Source organism: Phoca vitulina, unplaced genomic scaffold, assembly GCF_004348235.1.
Source record: "Phoca vitulina isolate PV1807 unplaced genomic scaffold, GSC_HSeal_1.0 scaffold85, whole genome shotgun sequence".
Lineage (NCBI taxonomy): Eukaryota > Metazoa > Chordata > Mammalia > Carnivora > Phocidae > Phoca > Phoca vitulina.
The window spans coordinates 695,863-718,577 of record NW_022589788.1 but is presented as its reverse complement, the minus strand read 5'-3'; the positions used below and the strand labels follow the sequence as shown (position 1 = coordinate 718,577).

General features: G+C 53.5%; 1 protein-coding gene across 1 annotated transcript in view; it reads left to right on the top strand.

Moving 5' to 3' along the window:
* Positions 1–22,715, top strand: part of NKX1-1 (NK1 homeobox 1) — a 36,978-nt gene that overhangs the window by 10,618 nt on the left and 3,645 nt on the right. The window lies entirely within an intron of this gene.

The following is a 22,715-nucleotide window of genomic DNA, read 5'->3' as shown; positions in this document are numbered from 1 at the left end:
GAGAGATGACCTCTCCCGTGGGTGCCACTGGGGCAGGTCTAGCCAGGACTCAAACCGCGACCACCCAAACTCTAGAGCCCCCTCTCTGGCTTTGCTCTCCTGTCTGCTTCCATATGATCCAGGCACTCTGGCGGGGGTGGAGGGTTGCACAGAGCTGTGCCTGCTCTGGGGACAATGGCAGGGCCATTCCTCCCCAGGGGTGGCCTGCCCCAGTCACACCCAAAGTCCCTGCCGTCCTGGGATCAGAACCCCACACCAAGATGCTATGGTCCCCAAACCCCCTCTGTGGCCCCATCCTAGAATTTCAGCTCAGAGACCCGACTACAGCCCAGAAAGTGAGAGGTCATGAGGCTCCCCCTTCCTGGGGGCATAGAGGCTAAGTCTCCATGGACCCCTGCTCCCTGGTCTCAGGGGTGAGCTCAGGGTCCCGGGCTCCAATCCTGCCCCTGGACAGCTGGGCTACTTGTCTGTGGGCCAGTCTGTCACACTGAGTGGCAGGTCACGAATATGTAAAGCACATCACAGCACCCAGCCCCGGGGCCAGGGGGGGAGATGGAGCCTAGAGCAGGTGGAGAGCAGCAGGTGGGACCCCTGCTCAGCCTAGATGCTCCTGACCGCCCCCACCCACCCACCTTTCCAGGCCGGAAGCTCGGGCACAGCTTGGGGCCAGCCCCCACCCCACCCCACCCCTGCTGCCCTGGCAGGAGGGAGGGAGGCCTAAGACAGGCCCAGAGGTCTGGGATGCTGAGGCTTGCCCAGCTCAGCCTGCAAGAGGTGGCAGCAGGCTGTATTTTTCCCTTAATGTGACAGACACTTAAAGCAGAGAAGGGGACACACAGCCCCATAAAACAGCGGCCCCGTCTCCCAGGCCCTATTTTATTCATGGCAACAGAAATAAAAGTGCCTTTTATGGGGCCTCCTGTTTCTGGCTCCCCAACTGCACAAAGACGTCATTTACAAGGAAGCTAACTAATGCCCTTATGAAGCTCCCGTGGGGGGACGCCCACATGGGCCCTGGCTCCACCCCAACCACGGTGTGGGGCTTCTAGGGGTAAGCAGAGCAGACTCTCAGGACCTCAAACAACCCAAGGATGGTGGTAAAGGTCCCGGCAGCCACCCCCTGGCCAGGGCATTCCCAGGCGCCTCGGTCATACCCACCGAGCAGAGGGGACCTTCGTCCCGCCCCAGCCACGATGGAGGGTGTGGGGGCACACTGACCGCACTGAGCGAGGCCATCTCGTTAGAGCCCCCGGGTCGCATTCCCAGGCAGGCAGAACAGGGGTGCCAGTGGGCTCTCCCCATCTGACCTGGACATAGAATGGCCGAGTTGTTCCATCATTCATTAGCCCATCTGTTGTGCACAGTTACTGACCCGGGTGCTGGGGCAGCTGCTGCTGGGGCAGACCCGCCCCACTCCCACCACACGGCACCTGATCCTGAGTGTCCTTGCAGGGGGAGGTGCCATGGAGAGGGGCGGCCTCTACCAGGAGGAGTGTCAGGGGCTAGAGAACTTGGGGGGGGTGGGGGGTGGGTGCAGGTGGCCATGGGGACAGGTTGGGGGCTGCGCCAAGCATGGAGACCACAGCAAGGCAGCGTGGACGCTGGAGGGGACATGACTTAAGCACAGGGTGAAGAGGACTGGATCAGAGCTTGGGGTCTTCAGGGGGCTGGGATAGCATGGTAGGGGGGACCCAGGGAAGGGTCTTTGCAGGCAATATCTGGAAGCTGAGAGCATGAGTGCTGGTCAGACGTGGAGGTGAGGAGGGAAAGGTGATGCCCATCCAGGGGCGGGCAGGGACCACAGGAGACCCAGGAGACGTGGGGTTGGGAAAGGGGTTCTGAGCTGCAGGAAGGACACCCGGAAGGGCCTGTCCAGTGGGCAGTGGGCGGACAGGACTGGAGCCCAGGAAAAAGACTTGCCCTGCAAAGGATGCAGGTGGAGACCAGAGACTAGGAAGGAGTGTGGGGCCTGGGGGCTCTGGGGCAAGAGGGCAGAAACCAAACATAGCCAGCAGTCAGTGCGAAGGAGGGCGGGCAGTGTCCAGAGGCAGGAGGAGAGCCCACAGAGCGTGGTGTCAGTGAAGAAGGGGCCTCGTGCCAGCCCATCAACCGTGAGTCCGAGCACGGGCCTGTTGAGTGTGAGTGTGAGTGTGAGCCTGTCTAGTGTGCAGGCCCATCTGAGTGGGCACAGTCAGGCCTGGCCTGCTGCCCGACAGCAGGTTAGGGCCCAATGACCTTGGCTTGGACACGGAGCCCCCGTTTTGCTACAAAAGGGAGGAAATGCTGTCTACAGGCTGTGGTCTACTCACCGCAGAGAATGATGGATCGGAATCGACTCATGGTAGCTTATCCCTCACCTGGAGGCTTTGCCCTCACTCTCCTGTCCCACTTACTGTCTTTCCTGTAACTTCAGCATCGGTGTGGACACAAGCCCCTCCCCTCTCACGCATCTCTCACCAGTTCCCAGGACAAGGCCCATGTGCTCTTTGAAACACCAGCGACAGGCTCTCCAGATGGCAGGCTTCTGCCGGGGATGGAGGCTGTTGCCCAGGAGGACCCTGTGGTCACTTGGCCTCTTGACCCTAGGGCCCCTGTCCTGTCTGGGGCAGACCCTCCAGCACCCACTGGTTTTACCGCCATGTGCCCTGGACCAGGTGTCAGCCAGGCTTTCCAGAGACAGAGACCAGTGGGATATATCTGTGGATCCAGAGGTTCATTCCACAGAATTGGCTTGCATGCCGCGGGGTCAGCTGGATAGCTGGGGATCCACAGGGCAGGCGGCAGGCTGGTGTCTCCAAGTGGAGCCCCCTCCTCCTGAGGGGCCTCCGTTTTGCTCTGCAGACCTTTTACTGCTTAGAGGAAGCCCTACTTTGCTGGGGGCCACCTCCTTTATTTCAGGTCCACTGATGGTAGACGTGACCCCACCTGCTAAAGACACACCCGGCGAAACCTGAGCAGGTGTGGGATCGCACCTGTGCTTCACCAAGTCCGACGGCCATCGCTGTCAGAGCCTACTCAGGGCAGGGTCTGGCCTACCTGCTCCGTGCGACCCAGAGGGTCACCGCAGAAATTGGGTCCAACGGGGAGCCCCCCGGCCCAGCGCAGACCGCAAAGAGCAGCCACCAACGGAAGCCACAAGGGCCCAGGGCAGGGAGCAGGTGAGTGCTCAAGGCCATTGGGCCCCCTTCCCAGCACAGCCCCCAAGCCATCAGCACACTTTCTCCTTCCCTTCTGTGCCAGCACGCCAGGCTTTGGTGTCCCCCACCAGCCACCAGGACCTTCCAAGGTCATCAGTGACTCTCCTCCCCAGACCCAGGGGTCAGCCCACAGGTGCACTTATGTCACCTCTCAGCAAGCTGGGGCCCAGACACCCCGCCCGAGGCACCTTCTTCCCTGGGTTCCAGAACCTTCCCCTCCTGGGAGCCCTGCAAGCTCAGCAGCTGCCGCCTCAAATCTGGGCCTGGAGCAGGAAGACAGGGAGGAAGCATTTGGTATGCCACCGGGCCCCCTGGATGCCACACAGATGCACGCGGCGAGCTCATGGTGAGCGTGTCACGGGATTGGTCAGGCCTGGCCCAGCAGCTGGCAGGACCCACCCTTCCTTGGCCCCCTACACCTGTCACCTCAGGGTCCTCCCCTCCCATAGCCCTGTGACACCCCACTGCTGTCTCAGCCTGCAGCCTCCCCCAACCCAGGCCCCGACATCCAACTGCTTGCTCAGTGAGGCCTCTGGCCGTGGAAAGAAGCACATGTGACAAAATCTAACTGTCCATCCACCCTCGTCCCCTCCCCCCTTCCCTATCCCAGGAAGAGGCCTGGGCCACCATGGGTTCTCACCCAGGCTCAGACAGGGACCATCCCCTGGGCCGAGCCCTGTAGGGAGCTTTGCTAACAACTGAAAGGGAGACATGAGGAGAGGCCAGACACGGCCTTCCCTCCTGCACTCCCACCCGGCAGGCCCGCCCTGCCCCAGGCCACAGGCTGCACCAGCCTCTACCACACATGGCCACCCAGACTGCCTGCCGCCCCAGGCATGTCTCCCTGGTCCACACAGGCTCAGGCCACTGGCTCCAAGGCCAGTCGATGGACACTGAGGTCCCACCCCATGTGTGCACATGGGACCCCACAGATGGACAGTCCGGGACTTGCCAGGCCCCTGACTACCCAGCAGGACAGCAGGCCCCCCAGTCACAGCCATTAACACCTGCTCTGTAGCCAGGTCCACACCCACCTCCTGCGACTGTCTGCTGGGTCTCCAGCCCAATGCCTGTGGGCACTCTGGTCTTCACCTCACTGGAATGTGCTCCTTGCCTTCCAAAGCACTGTGGTTAGCCTGATGGAGCTGAGAAGAGGCCACCAGGCCCATCAGAAATGAAGGTCATAAGCACTTCCAGAAAACCCACCAGAGCTGCACTTTAATTCTGCAACAGCCCAGCAGAGAGGTTGCATCATCCCAATTTTCAGACTGGCAAATTGATTATCACAGGTCCCACTCATTAGAGACCCAGCTGGTTCCAGCCAACTCCATAAGAAGAAACACCTCAAAGACCAGGCAGAAACATCCAAATGGATCCAGAACCCTGACCCACCCTGCGGGTGGCCAAGCATCCTGCAGCCAAGTGGCTTGGTCAGAGCGGAACTGCCCAGAGACGGAAACTCCTTGCTTTCCAGGCCTCTACCCACCCTCTACCCACCTCTATCCTCCAAAAATCCTGCACAGCCTCAAGGCCCCAGGGCCACGAGAGAAGACCCAGGAGGAGGGAGAGGTGATGGCAGGGGGCTGTCAGACTACCCATCCCATGCCCCCCTCCCAGTGTCCCCCTCTGCTGCCTTCCTTTGAGTCCCCCAGAGTCTGCTTTCCAGCCGAAGCCTGACCTGCTGAGATTGAATGCAAGGACAGCTAGTCATTTGTGTGCACCCAGAGTTCAGAACGTTTGTCAAGTGAATGAATGAGTGGCCTGAAACACTGCCTTGAGGATAAACTTCTGATGCAGGAAACTTCCCAAGAGCTGTACAGTGATGTGCATGGAGGGAGTCGGCCCTGCCCGGTGCCAGGTGTCAGCCCTGCACGCCAGGTGGTGGTGGTGGTTACTACAGTAGTATTATCATCGTCATTATTATCTTCTAGTGGCTCACCTATTTTAAGGACCCAGACAGTAGCCTTCAAATGTGGGCCTGTTACAGGAGGAATGAGCATGAGGGGTCATTTAAAAGCCAAACATGGGGGCACTCTCCCATTGACCCTGGGGGAGCCTGTTAAGCAGGTGCCAGGCCCAGGAAGGGAAGCTGTGGGGAGGGAGAGGGTGTGAGGATGAACAACTCCATGTGACACAGGTCGATGCAGAACAGGGCAGAGGGGCTGAGATAAAAGGAAGACGTCTGTGAAGGTACTTTGTCATATAATTGTGGCACTGGAGCTATGTAAAGGCTTTACACAACAAAAAAGTTTATATAAAAAAGGAGAAAATCAACCCACAAAAGTTTAAAGCAAACTGGAACTAATGAACTTACCACACAGAAAAAAGAATTACATTAAGTGACTGTAATGCACGGTATTTTTATATGTATGCCCAGTGAGACTTATTCTAAGGACAAACAAACAAACAAACAAAACTGTATAAAGAAATCTTAAACTGCACTTGGAGATCCTCTTGCTAATAGAAACATTGGCTCTGGGGCGCCTGGGTGGCTCAGTCGTTAAGCGTCTGCCTTCAGCTCAGGTCGTGATCCCAGGGTCCTGGGATCGAACCCCGCATCGGGCTCCCTGCTCCGCAGGAAGCCTGCTTCTCCCTCTCCCACTCCCCCTGCTTGTGTTCCCTCTCTTGCTGTTTCTCTCTGTCAAATAAATAAAATCTTTAAAAAAAAAACATTGGCATTACTATTTTGAAATTACTATAGATATATCATAGGATGAAGCATGTAAGTAATTATAGTAAGGTCATTAGGAAACAAGATTTTTAGCATGAGAGGAAAAAAAAGAGATGAAATTGCAAATCAAAGAAATGAAGTTTAAAACTGTAATCTGAATAAACCATCTGAAAATAAAATTAAGAGAACAATTCCATTTACAATAGCATCAAAAAGAATAAAATACTTAGGAATAAATTTAACCAAAGAGGTGAAACACTGGTACACTGAACATTACAAAATATTTGCTGAAATTAAAGGAGACCTAAATAAATGGTAAAATATCCTGTATTCATGGAGTCAAAGACCGAATATTGTTTTAAGATGATAATACTCCCCAAATTGATCTTCAGCTTCAATGCAATCCCTCTCAGAATCCAAGCTGGCCTCTTTTTACAAATTGACAAGCTGATTCTAAATTTCTTATGGAATTGCAAGAGACGCAGAATAGCCAAAACAATCCTGAAAAAGAAGAATAAAATTTCAAAACTTACTACAAAGCAATGGTGATCAAGACTGTGCAGTCCTGGCACAAGGATAGACAGAGATCAACAGACTAAGACAGAGTCCAGAAATAGAGCATGTGTCCATGGTCAACTGACTTTTGACAAGCGTACCAAGACAATTCAGTGGGTGAAAGACAGTCTTTTGAACAAATGATGCTGGGAAAATGGGATATCCACATGCAAAAGAATGAAGCTTAACCCTCACTCCACACCACATACAAAAATTAACTCAAAATGGATCAAAGACCATGTAAGAACCAAAACTATAAAACTCTTAGGAAAAAAACATAGGGGTAAATTTTCATGGCCTTAGGTTTGGCAGTGGTTTCTTAGTATGATACCAAAAACAACAGCAATAAAAGAAAAAACAGACATATTTGACTTCATCAAAGTTAACAACATTTGTGCTTCAAAGGACACCATTAAATAAGTGAAAAGACAACCCAGAGAATGGAAGAAGATATTTTCAAGTCCTAAACTGATTAGGACTTTGTATCTCAAATATATAAAGAACCCTTAAAATTCAATAATAAAAGACCAAATAACTTTATTTAAAAATGGGCAAATGATCTGAATAGACTTTCTCTAAGGAGCATATACAAATGGCCAGTAAACACATGAAAAGATGCTCAACATCATTAGTCATCAGGGAAATAAAATCAAAGCCACAATGAGATATTGCACACCCACTAGGATGGCTAAATCAAAAAGCCAGATAACAAGTCTTTACAAAGATGTGGAGCAGTTGAAACTCTTAAACAGTGCTGGTAGAAATGTAAAATGATGCTGTCATTTTCATAAACAATTTGGTAGTTCCTCAAATTATTAAACATAGTTACTGCATGATCCAGCACTTCTTCATTTCTAAATATATATCCAAGGGAAATGAAAACATCTGTCCACATAAAAACTTGTACACAGATGTTCATCGTAGCATTATTTATAATATCAAAAGGTGGAAACAACTCAAATGTCTGCCAACAGATGAATGGATACACAAAGTGTGGTGTATCCACACAATGGAATATTATTGGGGAATAAAAAGGAACGAATTCCTGAGATGTGCCACTACATGGAGCCCCAGAAAGAAAGGAGTAAGTGCAGGAAAAAATACTTGAAGAAATCATGGTCCCAAACTTCCAAAATCTGATAAAAGACATAAATTTATAGATTCAAGAAGCTCAGTGAACTCTAAAAAGGATAAACTCAAAGAAATCCATGCCCAGAAATATAATCAAACTATTGAAAACCAAAGACAGTGAAAAAAACCTTTAAAGCAGCCATTAAAAAAATGATAAATTACATACAAGGGAAACAATGACTGGAAAGATTATGGATTTCTCATCAGAGACCATGGAAACAAGAAGGTGGTGGAACATTTTTTTTAATGCATTGTTTTTGTTTTTGTTTTTAAGTAAGCTCCATGCTGGGTGTGGAGCCCAATGTGGGGTTTAAACTCATGTCCCTGAGATCAAGATCTGAGCTGAGATCAAGAGTCCGATGCTCAACTGACTGAGCCACCCAGGTGCCCCAGGAACAACATTTTTAAAGTACTGACAGAAACGAACTGTCAATCAAAAATTCTCTATCAAAAATCCTTCAGAAATTAAGGCAAAATAAAGACACTCTCCAATGAAGGGAAATGAAGAGAATTTGTCACCAGCAGACCTGCTCTAAAAGAAATTCTAAAAGGGGTTCTCCAGGCAAAATGAAAATGGCACCAGAAGAGAACTTGAAACTTTAGGGACAAAGTGAAAGAAATCATAAATCTCTACATGAAACTCTGGTTTTAGTGCTTACTTCTTTAACATATATATGAAGGCTGAAACAAAAGTTATAGCATGGTCTGGGGAATTTTCAATGTATGCAGATGTAATAACAAGACACCCCCAACTATAAAAGGAGGATAAAGGTGGTTTGAGGACCAAGTTTTCTGCATTCCACTGGAAGTGGCAAAATATTCACTTGAAACAGACTGTGACAAGCTCAGTGTCTGTACTATAATCCCCAGAGCAATTGCTAAAAACATAATCATACAAGGAAACATAGTAAAAAAAAAAACAACCCACCCAGTAAAGTGAAATACTAGAAAGAAAGAGAGAGAGAGAGAGAGAGAAGAAAGAAGAAAGAAAGAAAGAAAGAAAGAAAGAAAGAAAGAAAGAAAGAGAGGGAAAGAATCATAAAGAAGGCATTAAAGAGAAAAGAGAAGAGGTATGAGATGAACAGGCAAAAACAGTACAGTGTTAAACCTGAATCCAAACACATAAATAATTATATTAAATGTCAATGGCCTAAACCACCAATTAAAGGACAGAGATCGTTACACTGGACTGAGGAAAATTCAACGTGCTGTCTACACAAATCCACTTTAAATATAACTATATAGGTAAATTAAAAGTTAAAGGGTGCAAAAGGATAGACTGTGGAAACACTAATCAAAAGAGAGCTGTACTCATATACTGTATGGGTACATATATACTAATATCAGATGAAGGAAAATCACCAGGAGTAAATGGAGATATCACATAATCATAAAAGGATCAATTTCAAGTAGATATAAAATCCTAAGTGTGCGTTCAGCAAACAACAGACCTTCACAATACATGAAGCAAAAAGTGATAGAACTGCAAGTTGGAATAACAAATTCACAGTGATGGCTGTGACCTCAACCGTCCTCCGTCTGTGTCAGCAGAACAAGCAGCTAATCAGCAAGGAGGTAGAACCGAGCACCACAACCACCTGCTCCTAAAGGGCATTACCGAACCCTCCATCCAACAACAGCAGAATACACATCCTTTCCAAGTGCGCATGGAACATTCTCCAGAAAGATCAGATCCTGGGTTATATAAAACCAACCTAACAGATTTAAAAGAATTCAACAAACACCAAGTATGTGCTTGACTACAACGGAATTAAAGTAGAAATCAATATAGAAAAGTGTTTTGAAAACCCCAGAGGCTCAGAAGTTAATGCACTTGTAAATAATTCATGGATCAAGAACATGCCTCAGGGGAAACTGGAAAACATTTGAACTAAATGAAAAGAAAGTTTTCAGTATCAAAATTATTTGTGGGATGCAGTTAAAACAGGGCTTAGAGGGAAATTTATAGTATTAAATGTTTGTATGGAAAAAGAAGAATCCAAGCTTCCTCCTTAGTAAACTAGAAAAAGAAGAGCAGAAGAAAACCAAAACAACCAGAAGAAAGGAAATAAGAAAGATGAAACCCAAATCGGTAAAATTAAAAACAGAAAAATTTTAGGTAAGATCAATGAAGTAAGAACTGGTTCTTTGGAAAAGACTATTGCATGATAAATCTCCAGCCAGACTGACAAAGAAGTAAGACAAGACACAAATAACCAAGAACAGGAGTAAAGAAGAGGTCATCACTATGGGATCCACAGACATGAAAAGGAAGAGTAGGGTCTGCTCCACGGACACAGACTCCGATTCAGCAATCTGGATGGATGGACCAAGTTCCTGAAATCCACAAACTATTAAAACTTACCCAAGAAGAACTCACAACTCGAATACCCTCTGTCTACTAAAACAATTGAGTTCATAGTTCATAACCTTTCAAAGAAGAAAACTCCAAACTCAGATGGTTTCACTGGCAAATTCTACAAAATAGTTAAAGATTAAAATAAAATGGGGGGGGGCGCCTGGGTGGCTCAGACGGTTAAGCGTCTGCCTTCAGCTCAGGTCATGATCCCAGGGTCCTGGGATCGAGCCCCACATCGGGCTCCCTGCTCAGCGGGAAGCCTGCTTCTCCCTCTCCCACTCCCCCTGCTTGTGTTCCCTCTCTCGCTGTCTCTCTCTCTGTCAAATAAATAAATAAAATCTTTAAAAATAAAAATAAATAAAAAAATAAAAAATAAAAAAAATAAAGCTCTTCATAATCTCTTCAAGAGAATAGAGGAGATAATTCTTACCCATTTTATGAGGGCAGCATCCCCCAATCCCAACAGGAGACAAGGAGAGGACAAGATAAGAAGCTACAGAACCATGAACATCTATGCAAAATCTACAGCAAAATATTAGCAAGTCGAATCCAGCAACATACAGAAAGAATAAAAACATCATGACCAAATAGGGTTCATCCCCAGAATGCAAGAGTGGTTCAGCACCGATCACCAATCACCATAGTAACAGACAAAACCACAGGGCACTCTGTACATGCAGAGAAAACATTTGATAAAACCATGTGTTCATGATAAAAACTCTCAGAAAACTAGGATCAGGAAGGAAGTTCCTGAACCTGGAGATATTGTAAAAAAAAAAAATTAATTTCAGTTTTGAGTTATTGATTGCTAGTATGTAGGAATTTTGACCTTTTATAAGTCATATCCTCTGACCTCCCTAACTGGTCCTGGGAATGCATTGTAGGTCCGCCCAGGTTTTCCAGGTGGATTCTCATGTTGTCTGCACATAGTAGGGACAGTCTGAGTTTCCTTTGCACTCTATATGCCTTTTACCTCCTTTTCTCCACTGAAATATTTGCAGGTGAAGGGACCTGGTGTGTGGAGATGTGCTTAAAAACATCACAGAAAGAGAAGTGTGGCCGTGAGGACATGGGGTCATGGGACACACTGATGCCCGCTGAGCCCGAGTGGCAGGGCTCCTCTCTGCATTTCTGTGTGTGTTCAACATGTTTTATAATAAAGGGTTTTTAAAAACCTGGTAAAACAAGGCCAACAGTTGAACAAATGGAAAAGGGACAAAGGCAGTTCACAAAAAATTAAAAACACACATGACCAATATTCACTGAGGAGAACTCGCATCCTTACCAGTAAGTTCCAGCGAGAGAGGACCTGCCCACCTTGTGCGTGGATCTGCGGGCCCCGGGTGATGTGTTGCTGGGGTCACTTATCCAGTGCCTTCCCACTAACCCAGGGACTCGCGTCTGTTTCCTCCTAAAGAGGGGATGGAAATCTAAACCATCCACATGGCAACGTGTTTAGAGTAACCTGAAGCTAACCGAGTGATAATTAGCTCAGGTCTCTGGACGAGGTACCAGGCACGTACCGTGGGGCGGAGAAGCGGAGACCCAAGGGCACGCACAGCGCCAACGTGCACATCTTTAAAAAGCAGAAAACACGGTAAAAGGAAACAGGCAAGATGTGCACTGAGCTCTTGCTGTGGGGCCGGATTACAGAGGCTCCAGCCTCCTCGCTCGTCTCCACGGGTGCACGTTACCTTTATCATCAGAAAAGATATAGATTGTCTAAGAACGCGGAGATAGCAGGATCCTTCCCACGGCCCCACAGCAGGGCCGGGTCAGGTAAGCAGGAGCCCACGTGGCATCCCACCCCCCGAGTCCACACAGCAGGCTCCTGCCCATTTCAGCCCCAGCCCCCCCCCGCCCCCCAGGCCTGGGCTTCTCTGCTGACAGTACCCGGGGCTGTCCGTCTCCAGGAGCCGGGACCTTTACATTTTCTGCAGACTGTCCACCCTCCACCCCACGCCCAGTACAGTGCGCAGCCAGGTGACGCGGGACTGGGGATAGGAACAGGGCCAACCAGGCAGAGGTCTAGGGGCCAACTGACCGGCTCCAAGCCACCACCGATCCTGCTTCCAGGACACTTCTGGGCACCAAGCCCCACGCTTCCCGGGGCCCACCCTCTCAGGGCCTGCCTCCTGAGAACCAGCTCATTCTGCGGTTTGGGTGGCGCACCCCGGTGAGGGAAGGGCTGCCCTACTCAGGGCTGACTGCCAAGAGCAAGGCTTCCTGCAGCCCACGAAGGACGAGGGGAAGCGGTGGATTGCTGAGCGGCACGCAGCCTGCCGGCACCTGCCGAGCTCACTCGGGACAACGGTTTCTGTCCTGGTCTTACACACGGGACAGCCGTGTTCACCGAAGGTCACTCTCAGGAGCAGCAGAACGGCGTCTGTCAGCCCTCCGTTCCACCAGCAAATAAATAAAGCAAGCCTTTTGGGGGAAGAGTTGAGCCAGGGCCTTTAGGGGGTGCTGCTGGAGCAGAGAACTGAGTGTCAGCGAGAAGCCGGCCTTCAGAGCCAGGGAATGGCCAGTGCAGAGGCCCGGGGGCCGGAGTGAGCTTGGCCCAGGGCACAGAGCAGGGGGTGTGCTGGCAGGAGTGTGGTGAGCCCAGCGAGAAGGGGGGACGCAGGTGAAGGCCTCTCTGACTGCGGCCACAGGCTTGGGTTTTGTTCTCTGTGTATCATCCAGAAGACACTGGAGGGGCATGAGGTGAGCCCTGCACCCGTGCCCTGAGCATCGTGACTCAGGGAACCCTCTGCTCCAGGCCCTCACCGCAGAGAAGATGGGAAAGCAGCTGCCGGGACCAGGGTACCCCACTGCCCATTCAGAGACCCATTCTACAGCAGCCCCACTGCCTGGGACCCCAAAGACCCCTGGTTTGGAGGGAGCCGCCGGCGGGGACAAGGCCAACAGGGCAGGCGGCAGATTTCTCCTTTCTCATCGAGCCCGATGCGGGGGCTCGATCCCTGCAGCCGAGGCCTCCCAGCACCTGTCCCCAGATTAGATTTCTCCTTTCTCATTACCACCGTAATAGGTCCTTCAGACCTCATTCCAGCCCTAGATATTATCTGACCCGTATAATTAATTAATTATAGCCCAAATATTATAGATTATTAAAAATAGCATAACTAATAGTGTAATATCTCAAGCTGTCGACTTTAATAGTCAACATTGTCTTGGCCGCGCTTATCAGCCGGGGACACCCGGTGAGAATATTGATTCCGGGGTAATTTTAGCCGTCATCTGCCATCCTGACGGGGATTGTCAGGTCCTCACCCAAGCCGGGGCTCATTTGAAATCGTTAAACCGCCGCGCGGCTCACAGTGGATCTTAATGTTCCCTTTTTCTCCCCTTCAATATGTTTCAGCAACAGAGAGGAAAATAAATAGAGAAGAGGAAAGGGAAAGCGAGAGAGAAAGAGAGGGAGGGCGGGAGGGCGAGAGTCCGCTCTCAAGGGGAGGGGAGGGGCGACTGATTGTCTCTCTCCCTGGGGACCCTGGTCTCCCGCCCCCGCCGCCCCCCAGCCCGTCTCTCCCGGAGACTCCGCTGCCGGCGGAGCTGTGCAGGGGGAGGCTGTGGGGGGACAGGGCGGAGCGGCTGAGAATCCGGCTCCCACAGGACACACGTGCGCTGCAGCCCCGCCGGACTCCGACGACCTGCCCCGCGGGGAGCCTCAGCAGCGCCCGCAGCGCCCGACGACCCCCGGGCCCGCGCACTCGGGCTGCAGGGATGGAGTCAGACCCACGCTGGGCACACGGCGCATAGGGCCACGCGCACGAGCGGACACACACACCAGTCACGTGGGCACACGCGCGCGGAGCGGGCACATGCAGAGCCACACGTGTGCACGGACACACGGCCACACGCGTGTGGAGGACACGGACACACATCTCAGCCAGCATGTATTCGTGCACTGAGGGCCTCCTGGCGGGGTGCCGCAGGTCCAGGGGCTCAGAATAGCGAGGGGGACCCGGGGAAGTGACCTTGGGGAGGGGGCCCCCGGGGTGTTGCAGTTCCAAAAGGCGTCAGCAGGGGGGCCTCGGGAGAAGAGGGAAAGTGCCGCCCTGAGCCCCTCTGGCCCTGAGCCCCCAGCCGCGGCGCCGCCGCCACGTCGCGTCTTGCGGGGAAGGGACGGCAGCTGACAGCAGGCAGGCCGCGGGGGACCCTCAGCACACACAAACGAGCCCCCAACGGGAGGGGCCTTGGTAGTGGGGGGCCGGGGCGGGCCGGGCCCGTCGGGGGGGCGGGCCCGAGTCTCCCCCAATCCTGCCCATCCGGGTCGGGCCCGGGCTCACCACCCCCCGCCCTCGCCCGGCGCACAAGCCCCGTCCCGCGCGCGGGCACACTCCCGCGGGCACGCGCTCACCCCACCCTCACCCCACACGCCCTTCTCCCACTCCCCCTGCCCCCTTGGGCACGCGCTCACCTCCGCCTCCCACCTCCACCCCCACATGCCCCTCCCCCACTCCTCCGCATCCCCTCGGGCGGCCCAGGACAGCGGTGTTCCGGAATCACTCCTCCAAGGCTTCCCTTGGAGTGTTACTCAAACTTCTAATTATGATTCACGCGTGTGATAATAATTTAATAATCAGGGAGCCGTGCAAGAGGCATTAACCTCAATTAAGCTCATTACGCGGCCTAACGCCCCCCACCACGTGCCCTCCCGACCCTGAGTGAGCGCCGCGGGTGTGACTGTGGCACGTGCATGCTGGGCAGGAACAGTTTCACTGAATGCATTTATTGAACACTTCTGTGTACCTGGCCTGGACCCCTCCTCGCACCCTGATCGGGTTCCCTGTGCCCCCTCCCCTCTTCCTCCTTGGACGCTGTCCACTCTTCTGACTAGGGAAGGCCCATGTCCTCCATGCCTAACCTTCCCACCCGACCTCATGACCGCCCTCCCTCCCTCACGGCGCCTCAGGTGGAAACTGAAGGACCACGGGTGACGGCCAGCTCTCCCTGCTAACTGGGTAACTGCCCAGCCTCCCTGATGGCAGACCTGCCCACCTGGCTCATTTTCTTTCTTTCTTTTTTTTTTTTTTTAAGATTTTATTTATTTATTTGACAGAGAGAGACACAGCAAGAGAGAGAAACAAGCAGGGAGAGTGGGAGAGGGAGAAGCAGGCTGCCCACCGAGCAGGGAGCCCGATGCGGGGCTCGATCCCAGGACCCTGGGATCATGACCTGAGCCGAAGGCAGACGCTCAACGACTGAGCCCCCCCGGCGCCCCTCACCTGGCTCATTTCTACCCCCACGCCCACCACAGGGTCCACCCTGTCAGAGGTCTGCCATGGAGAGTGGCTGAATGTATGGTGGATGAAGGAATGAGCTCCCCGTGGGATGTGGGGTGGGGGGAGAAACACGGTACCTGAGACTGGGTGACTGTGGAGATGTCCAGGAAAGAGTCCTGTGACTGTGGGATGGGTGAGCAGAGAATAGGTCAGCTGCAGGACACATAGAAGAGAGCCAGGTAACATGGGACATGAACAGACAATGGGTGGGGACTGCTGAGGCCACGTCTTCTCAACTCTAGGATGTCATGGACAGTAAGGTGCCCCATTTGTATCAGTCAGGTTTCTGCTACAACATTGCTGTGTAACAAAAAGCCCCAAAGCTCTCGGTGGTCCACGGCCATTGTCACCCATTACCTGCTTGTGGACCATGATCAGCTGCCATTGGCTGCCCCCCACTGGGCTCATAAGGTGGGGTTCGGGTGGGCTCCAGACCTTTATTCCTAGTCCCAGCTGAGTGTCCGGAGCATGTTCTCTTCACAGAGGAGAGTGGAAGCTGCAAGGGGCAGAAACACAGATGCTCTTAAGGCCTGAGCTCAGAGCTGGCTCCTGGTCACTTCTGCCCAGTGCAGGTCATGTGGCCAAAGTATACTTTCAGTGGGTGGGAAGTATACTTTCCCCATTGGAAGGCCATGGCCGAGTAAGAGGATGAAGGGAAAGAAAAACTGTGGTTAAGTTATCCAATCTATGACATTTCTGATCTAATCAGAGTTTTTCCAGTTGGCTGGGGCTGAGGGGTGGGGCAGGGGAGTGAGGGACAAGAAGCATTCCTGTAAATATCCACATGTCCACAGACACATCCTGACTTCTGAATTAAGCTGTGCACGGAGACACACAGCACCACAGGGGTAGTAAGTCCTCCCTTGGGCAGGGACTTCCTGGGCCAGTCTCCACCCCAACCCAACCTGTCACCCCTGGTGAGACTCAAGCAGAGTGAGAGGCACAGATTCAGGCACCTGGGATTTACTGAGGCAGGAGAAATCCAGGAGGCAGTGCAGGAAAGGCAGGGACAGGACAGAGCGAGGATGCCTTCTGCTGAAGTCCTGCCTTGGCCTGATCTGCGGGGAGCCCAGGAGTATCAATCCTGACCACTGTCTACCCCTGAAGGAGGGGCAGGGTCCTCCCAGGTGTCTCTGGGAATGAGTCTCCTATCAGCCAAGGACAGTTCTCCTGAGTAGCTCATGGGTGTGAACTTGAGCCCCTCCACTCTTAGCAGCAGGGGCCGGGGTCTGGACAAGGATCTGGGTGGGGTTCTGGTAAAGGATCTAAACAGGGATCTGAATGGGTACCTGGGCAGGTTCTGGGCGGGACACTATCTGCATCCACTACATCAAGGAGAAAGTTGATCAGTGCCAGACCCCTCTGCGGTGGAAGACAGAGCCAAGGTGGCCAGGGCCCTGACTCTCCAGCCAGGGCCATTTCCCTATTCAAAGGGGCCAGAGAGCTAGAGCAGGAAGTCAGACCACTACTGGGATGAAAGGAGAGTGGGTGGGCTGAAATGCTTGCTCCACCCCCTCTGCACTTGGCCTTCCAATTTTCCTTGTCAGTGTAAACATGTTTTTGCATTTTAGATTCTGCCTTTACTTTGTTGGGGGACAGAGAGCTAAGTGAGACACATGCACAATGTCCAGGAGCCCAGAGTCTGGAACCAGAGCCACAAGTGGATGGATAAATGTCCCATGATGTGTTAAAACAGGACAGAGTGAAGCTCAGGGTGTGGAGGGATACTCAGGATGACGCTTCCCTTCTCCCCAGGGAAATCAGATGGCTTCCAGGTGGTGCTCCCACTAAGAGAAGTAGGAATGATGCATGTGAACAAGTGGCCAAGGGCACTGCTGAATGAGGGAACTGCAGGTGCAGGCACATGGCAGGTCAACCATCGGGCTCAGGAGCTCTGGGCACAGGGTGCAGGTTTAGGGACTGTGCAGGACAGCCTACAGGAGCCAGTCAGGAAGTCCTTCGTATCAGGCTGCAGAGCCCAGATGCCAGCCCTGGATCGTGGCAGCCTTCAGGTATTTCTGGAAGAGGAGTGTGATCTGATTTATGCTTTAGAATGATGGAGGATAGACCAGAGGGCTAGGCTGTGGCAGGGGCAGCGAGAGGTGGAGGAGGTCATCAGCAGGAAACTCTGACACCCTGTGCCCAGAACATCCCCAGGTGCCCCACTCACAAGGGGTCTTCAGGCCATTCACCTCCAAACAGAGGGACTTAGAGCATTCCACTGGGTAAAAAATCCATAGAAAGCCCAGACTACTGTGGTGATTACTGATGGGAGAATGACTACCCTTCAAACCCTGGGTACTGACAGGACTTTGAGGGGGGAGGGACAGAAGGTGGCCATCCTGGGCATGATTGAACCTGGACATCCTTGTTACCCCTGTGAGATGGACCAGTGGCAGGTAAAGCAGCTGGAAAGACCAAGGGCAGCAAGGGGCATCCTGAAGAGAGAGGACCCCTCTGGGCACCCCACATGGACTGCCTTCTCTTTGGAACCTGGTTGTTGATTATCTGTCACTTTGCACATTAAGAATGCTGGCATCAGTAAGACCCAGCATTCACATCAGAGTTCCACCACATACTGGCTGGATGACCTTGAGCACGTGATCAATCCTCTTCATCCTCAGTTCACCCATCTGTGAGGTGGTAATCCTCACCCCTGCCCTATCCTTTGGTCAGAAAACCCTTTGGAGCTAGGATGTCCTCCGAGGCCAAGAGAGGAAGCTGGACACCACCTCCCCCGTGCTGCCGTGGGAGTTGGGTGTCCTGCTCTCCACACACAGCCCGAGAGCCACTCCCAGTTTTGATGATCTGGGATTTTGTTTTTGTCTTAAGTTTAAAGGGTTTAAACCTCACCTTTGCATTTGACCGACCCCTTGCCATGAACCAGACCCAGCGCTACGTGCTTTTCATTTTGAACTCAACGCAGCTTGCAAAGAGAAGCATTCACACCCAGGCAGTGAAAACCTTGTAAAACTCCCTGGCCGTTTGGATGGTTCTGGCTTGGCCATGGTGAATGAGCTGGAGCGCAGCATATACTGTGCCAGGACGCCACACAATACACAACCTGCCGCCCTCTTCCTCCTCTGGGGTATCCCAGAGTTTGGGGGAGAGAGCCAAGGACGGGGCACAGAAGCGGGTTGATTATCCGGGAGAGCAAAGACGGCTGGAGGCTTTTGCGCTGTCCGCGGTGCTGAAAGCGGGCGCAAGCGCAGCCCGGGCAGGGCCGTCGGGAGTGCTGTCCGTGGTACTGACGTGCTTCGGCGTTGTCCGTGGATCTGAAGATGCCCCTGGTGCCGTGGCTATTTCCTCTCTTCTCTGGTGTTCTGAGTGTGGGGTACCCTTGCTCGAGAAGTTAGGAGACCCCAGAAGAGGCATATCTTAAAAGATGAGTAAAGAAGCCAAAAACTGGAAAGTTCCCCTCTTGTTTTCCAAACTCTGGGTGAGCAAAAGGGTTCACCACGGAGTGGAGCGGGTGGAGAGGCAAAAGGAGGGAGAGCAGAAGCCTTCTGTTCTCCATCTCCGCCTCTACCTCCCGCATCCTTCCCACAGGTGTACAGGAGGATGGCCCGATCAGAGACAGCATTATGTCATCAGCAGGACCCAGTATGGACTCAAAGAGTCAGATACACTAATTTGTAGATGGGGGTGATAATTTCTTCCCTGCATATTTCACAGTGATGTTGGGGGGGGGGGGCGCTGGACAGTCTGGGGTGGGGTGTGCTTTGCATGAAGCAGACATTATACAAAGTGGGGGTTATCCATCCATGTGCCCTGTAAACCCCAGAACATTGCTGTCCCTCCATCCTGTCCAATAAAGCTCTCCAGGTGCAAGAGAAGGGAGGCCCCTCCACCCCCATGTACAATGAAGGCTGTGATCGCGTTGTTATTCAACTCACAAGGGGAGGTATAGGGACCTTAAAGATCACATAGAATCCAACCCCCATAATTGACAGAAGAAACCATTGAGGAGGGAGTTCATAAACACATGATAAGTTAGTGGCAGGGGCAGGATGCCCCTCCTGCTCTTGTGCACCCCAAACTTCCAAAAACTCTGATGTTGGGGAGAGGCTATGGCCATGGATTGAAAGGGCTGGATGTTTAACTCTCCCCAATCCTTCTCCCTCAAAAACCTCCCCTTCCTCTTCTGCATAATCTCAGCCCTCACCCACTACTTTTCCCTAGGCCACTTAGATCTTTTACCACCAGTCCCTCCCCCAGATTTCTATACTTGTTCCATGTTGGTTCCTGCTTTGGTGCAGCCCCTCCCCCAGCCTGCCAATGACTCCATCTGGTCCTGCTGATGTGCAGTGAGTGGAGGCTTAGCAATGAAGGGGTGTCTCCTGTCCACTGGGTAGGCAGAGGCATCCCTATCTCAGGCACTGATTTCACCTGTCAGTGCCCACCTGGGGCCCCGCAAGTGAAGCTGGTGGCTTGGAGATAACCCGATATGGCAGATGGGCAAAGATTGCACAAATGAGGGTCTAATTGACAATCAATTGTGATTAGGAGTGAAAGGACGTCTTTATAGCCCTGGACGCTCTGAGTTGAAGTTGGGGGGAGGGGAGGGTTGTTCCCAGGTATCTGAGAGAGTAGGACGGGTGCTGTGCATCCCCATGACTTGGGTTGTTTTTTAGAGATGGGGGAGGAGTGGGGCAGGAGCAGATGCCATGATCTCCCTGACCCCTGTCCTCACATAGCACCCCCTCTTCGCATGGGAACATGACCCAAGGTCCTCTGTGTAGCGCTGGAGGCCTCCCCTCACACCCCATGCCCTGCCCCTGCTCCCCGGGTCAGACTCTGCAGTTCATTACTCTGACTGCTGCAGCTCCCATTAGACAGTTCAGGGCAGGGAAGACAGGGGAGAGGAGAACCAAGGAGGAGAATCTTGGCACCTCCAAATTCCTGGACAGTCACAGCATTTTTTGTCCAAGTAGCACTCAGCCCTGAGCCAACCCCCACCTCTCAGCAGGGAGCACATCCTGCTGCGCTGAGTGTGTGAATATGTTTGGTTGTATATTACAATATGTTATTTCATTATGCTTATTACATATCATATTTAATATACTGTATTCTGTTTACTATGCTTTAGTGATACCATACGTTATACGACATCTACATTACATAAAATGTTATGTGTGTTTGTGTTGAATGAAAGTTGTACATATTTCTCTTCCTCACCTGCAGGTGTCTGGTGTGCATAATGGGGGTGAGAGCAGACCCACACCCAGCCCCTGCCCACCCAGCAGGTGACCTGTGGAAGACAGGTAGACCCTGTGGGGCATGGAGTGTGAGCATGCACATGAGGGGGTTGTGATGCTCTAGGTCACACTGAAACTCAACCACCCAGAGCCAAGTCAAAAGTTTGCACTTGGGACCTGCCCTAGGGCACCTCATCCTGTGCCTCATGGGAGCAGAGTGGCAGCTCAGGGACTGGGCAGGTAGGGGCCCTGTGTGCCCTCCTCATTGAAAGACTTAAAGAGGGGACCAAGACAAGCGCAGAGCTGGTGGGCGCGGGTGAGGCTGACTGCAGGGTAGTGAATGCATTTGTGGATCATGGGCCTGAGATGGTGTTCCTAGGTGCTCATGAATGAATCTGAGATTGTATGTGGTGCGTGCTGCTGAATGAGTGTGTGTGTGTGTGTGTGTGTGCGCGCGCGCGCACGCGAATGGGGTGTGCACATCTATATTCAAACTTAGCTGGGGGAGGGGTAGAGAGAGCCTAAGAGTCCCACCAGGAAGGTGGGGGCGGGAAGGAGATAATTACCTCCCTGTGATGAGAGATTATCCACCCTCCTTCCCCCAGAGGTGATTTATAATTTAAAGATAAAGAATAATCAAGTCCTGGCAAGGAAGGACACAGTGTTGTGGGTCTGATTAGAATCTCGGGATGGACCAGCATGCGGGGGAGGGGATGGGCTGGGAGAGGGAAGGCCTTGCCTCCCTCCCAGCCCCAGTCTCCCTGAGGCTCAGCATGTCCGAGCTTGGCCCAAATTACAGCCGATTGGTCCCCCATTATTTCTCCCAACTTTTAATTTCTGCTTCCAAAGGATCATTGCCCGCGGTAATTGCAAAGGACCCGTCCTTGTGTGCGGAGCAGTCTCCGGGGACCGCAGTGTGAGGTGGCGCGCACACCGCTCGTGCACACGCCCGCGCGCACACTCACACCCATCACATTCAGCCTCACACCCTGAAGACCCTCGCAGGCGCGCTCCCACCGCCGGCTCCCACCTGGGTCCCACCAGCGGCCCAAGCGCTCGCTGGCTCTGCGGCGGGAAGAGGGGGGAGGGCGCTGCCGAGGAGCAGAGGCGGTCTTACCCTCGGACGCCGGACGCTGGCCGGTCCTTCCGAGGGCCGCAGGGCCCTGCGGTGCCAACATCGCAGCTGTAGATAAATATGCGCAAATAAAGACCCGGACCGAAGGGCTTCTTATTTCTCCCGGCGTAGGGATGGAAGAGTTCGCCGTTGTGTCCCCTTACTTGAAGGGTATTGATTTTTACGTAGGCCGCCTGCTGTTTGTAGGATTCTTCGGTCCCCATTTTGGAGGCCGTCCAGCCTCCCTCATTTTCGATCCCACTTCTAATGAGCGACCCAGGGGCCGCCGGCCCCGCCCCTCGCGGGGACACAAGGCCGGGCCCTAGTTTGACGACGCGAAGGGGGCGGGAGCGGGAGGGGCTGGAGGGACAGAGACCCTGAGCAAGGGAGACCCAGAGACGCTAGAGGAGACCCCGAGAGGAGCGACCGGGAGAGGCGGGACCGACGTCCACGGAACGCGTGGGAGGGGGCTGAAGACGCGAGGCAGACACCCGGAGTCTGCCCTCGAGGACCCACCCCCGCCCCAGCCGCTGAGGGACGCCGGAGCCTCGGGCGCCGCCAGAGTGGCAGGACCGCGCACCGCGGAGCCGGCAGAGAGGCCGCCTGGGCGCCGCGTCCCGCGCCGGGATGTCCCAGCCAAGTCTTAGCGCTCGCCCGCCCGCGCGCCCCGGGGCCTCCGCGGCCCCTCCGCCGATTGATCCCGCAATTATTTAAAAGCCCGGGCTGTCTCCTCCCCCTTCGCCCAGGAGGCAGGCGCACCGTTTCTGGACGAGCGGAGGCGCAGCGACGCGCCGCTCACCGCCACAGCGGCTCGCGGCCCGCACTCGGGCTCCGGGCTGCGCGTCTGTCGGTCGGGCCCGGGGCTCCGGCCGTGTGTCCCGCGCGGGGCCCGCCTCCTCCGCCCGGGACCGTTCGCAGCCAATTAGGCGCGCGCGCTAACGAGGGCGGCGGGGCCCCGCGGCCGCCTGCGGGCGCACGTGTGTGCGGCGTGTGGGCGCGTGGGCGCCGCCGGCGGGGCCGCCATAAATGCGCGGGCCGGGCGCGGCGGGCGCCTGAGGCGGCGGCGGAGGCAGCGCCGGGCAGCAGCGGCGGAGCGCGGGGCCCGGCGCCCGGAGCCAGCCGAGCCGCGGCCGCCTGCGCCAGACCGTGCGGGGCACACGGCGATGGGAGCCCATCCTATTGCTATCAGAGATAGCAATAGG